The sequence below is a fragment of the Triticum urartu genome, chromosome 7, assembly GCF_003073215.2.
Source record: "Triticum urartu cultivar G1812 chromosome 7, Tu2.1, whole genome shotgun sequence".
Classification (NCBI taxonomy): domain Eukaryota; kingdom Viridiplantae; phylum Streptophyta; class Magnoliopsida; order Poales; family Poaceae; genus Triticum; species Triticum urartu.
Genome location: NC_053028.1, coordinates 404,781,228 through 404,784,681, shown reverse-complemented (window position 1 = coordinate 404,784,681; position 3,454 = coordinate 404,781,228).

The window sequence follows — 3,454 nt, the reverse complement described above, 5'->3', positions numbered from 1 at the left end:
TAGCAAACGAACTTCACGATCTTGTGCTACGCTTAAGATTGGGTCTTGTCCATCACATCATTCTCCTAATGATGTGATCCCGTTATCAATGACATCCAATGTCCATGGTCAGGAAACCATAACCATCTATTGATCAATGAGCTAGTCAACTAGAGGCTTACTAGGGACATGTTGTGGTCTATGTATTCACACATGTATTACGGTTTCTGGTTAATACAATTATAGCATGAACAATAGACAATTATCATGAACAAGGAAATATAATAATAACCATTTTATTATTGCCTCTAGGGCATATTTCCAATAGCTTCATGGATCATGACTTTGCCGCTCCTCATGCATCATCTCCATTGGATAGTTTTTTTCTGAACCACTGTACGAGGGACCTGGAAGAAAGCAAGACAAAAATATAACTCAGTAAATGAAGACTGCATTTTCCCATAAATTGAGGCCTAGTCTAGAAAAAGAGCCAAGGTAGCAACTGAAAAATAATGTTTATTCTCCTTCAGGTATGCATAAGGATGGAAATTTTACCCATGGACATGGATACCCATGGATATCCGACCCGAATGGATAGGGTTTGGATATGCTTTTGTGCCCATGGGTGACGTCCAAACCCGACCCGATTGCTCGTAGGTAGGGCATGGATATAATCTTGTATCCGTGGATATACCCAAACTCGACCTGATAGTATGCATTACTGGGCAAAACTCTGCTATCCCTACCCCACAGTCACATCTCCCACTGCAATTTTACACTTTGTTATGTAAAATATGCAAAAGAAATTGCACAATCCCCACTGTAACTTTTATTAGTTGACATTCAATCCCACTAACATACTCTAGCGCTTCTTCCGCTATTTTTATCTCCTTGTTAAATGACTCGTCATTCTCATCTTTTAGAAAAATATTAAATGATATTAGGTTGTTAGTGGATGTTGATTTACCATAAATTGATGTTTACAATAAGTGAAGCCTAGCTTGCCACGAGGCGAAGAATGGAAGTTCTTATGTTAACATTGTGTTATGTCTTATTTATATGTCTTGAGAGGACCCAATGGATATCCAGTGGGCATGGATATCCATCGGGTTTGTGAATGGACACAATTTTTCACCGTCGATTTTTTCATGGGTGGGCAAAGACTGTCTTCGTGGATATGGATATGGATTTGATATTGTTCAACCCGATCCAAACCTGACCCGTTGCCATCCTTAGGTATGCACCCCAAGTAGCAACCAAAACATTATTGAACTACAAGCAGCTCAAGATAATAGCTACAAAATCTTTCCAGAAATAAGTGACTAAGTAAAAAAATGAAAAACAAGAGAATGAGGTAAGTAAGAAATCCCAATTGAGCTAGAGAAGGAGACGCTGTGCCTGAGCCTCCAAGAACCAGTAGAAGAGTGTCCTCACACTCTGCTTGTTCATGGTGACATGCCCAGAGAACCGAGAGATGTGTGAACTCCTTGGCTGGCAAAGGAGAAATACCATCCTATCAGCTTCCTACTCGCTGTAACCGGCCAAGTAGCAGAGCCAACACCCTGGCAGGCAAAGACAACGCGTGCCTGAACACACACGTCACTAAGCCAACAAGCACACACACAAAAAGAACCCATAGCAAGCAAATGCGGGGGACAGGAGGAGAGTTGGGACTGAAAAGAAATTACCATGGTGGCGACTGGATTTACAGGCGGAAGCGACTCAAGGTGGTGGCGGCAAATCCATATAGCAGCTGCACGAGCATGTGGGAGTCACAAGATGCTAACATCATACTCATACATACCTGCATTTCTTTATCAGCACTACACATCTCCAGATTTTTTCCAAAATGAGAGTTCAGTAATCTACCATCTTTAGCCTCCTAATTTATCAGAGAGCAACATTTGTTAGTTTTGAGAAACTTGAAAAAACAAAGAAACATTAGGCACATTTGAATAATCATGTCAACAAAATGTGCGATATAGATGAAAAACAAAAAAACAAAATTCAGTAAAAAGAAATGCTGCTATAGTCCTTCAATATGTATTTAAACTGATATATCATCTTCATAACATGTTTATTTTATATACAAGGCTTGACTGTAGCATAAAATTACACCATGGTAAATCTTGAGAAAGATCAAGCTTTAGTTTCAGGTTTAATCGCTTGGTCACAAATTTTAGGAGAAGGGAAGACAATGGCCAGCAGTCACGAGATGAATTGTGCATGCTAGTTTAGAAACACCAATACACCTAAACGGAGGAACTTACTTCATGTCCCTGAGCCGCCGATACAACTTTATCAGTGCTAATGGGCTACACTAGTTCGTGCGTGACGACTGTGTTGGCCCAATCCTTGATCTTGTCTACAAATAAGACGACCATCTCAGCCTACACCTTTTAGGTGACAATATATGAAGATGTTAACAAAGCAAATTTCATAATTCATATCAAGAAAAAATATTCTAGAAAGTTGATCAATAGGAAGATCTTGCCCCTGCCAAGCAAAATAAAAGTATACTCATCTGTTCATAAGGACATAAACAACTAAGTCAGCTACTACTCAAATGAACTAAAAGGATTGTAATTAATAGGATGGACTACTCATTTGAAGAAATTTATTAACAAATAATTTGGATGGTTCAGGTGGATCTGAAACGACGCTTGTTCTCACCTCCTCCTGCGGTCCTGCTCCAACCCCTCGGGCAAAACATCGCACTTTATCCCGCAGGTGATTGTCAGCCTAAGGAAGTAGGCGGCGATCTGTTGGCTTCTCGAAATGAGCTAACCTTTAGCCGTTGCCATGCTTTCTAATGGGCTTCAGAGGTCATCTACACAAAGCAAGCACCTCCAAAACATCACTGGTAGGTTCACGGAGGAAAATAGAAACAGTCTGAAGTCCATAGTCAACAACACAGACCATCTTCCAAGATCATACAAAGGAACCCACTCCACTACAAGCTTTCTTTCCATAGCTACGGATGTGTGTAGAAGAGCCTGGAACAGGGGTCAAACAAGATAAATCAGCCAACCATACCGTTCCAAGGTAGCATCAGGATTAGTATTGATAACTAATCGGGTAATCGTCCAAGAGCATAATGAACTAAGAGGAGATTTACCAGATTTGAGTGTCGGGGAGCGGAGAGGTGGAAGAGTGTAACACCCACAATGCGGCTATATCTCCCACGTGTCGGGGCACGACTTAGAGGCATAGCCGCATGGTAGACCTGTCGCAAGAGGGGTAATATTTACACATCCCATGTACTGAATAAGAAAGGGATAAAGAGTCGGCTTACAATTGCTACTTCACACAATACATAAATAATCCATACATCATCCAAAGTACAATCAAGGTCCGACTATGGAACCAAAATAAAGAAAGACCACCCCAAATGCTAGATCCCCGATCGTCCCAACTGGGCTCCACTACTGATCATCAGGAAAGGAAACATAATAGCGACCCAAGTCTTTGTCGA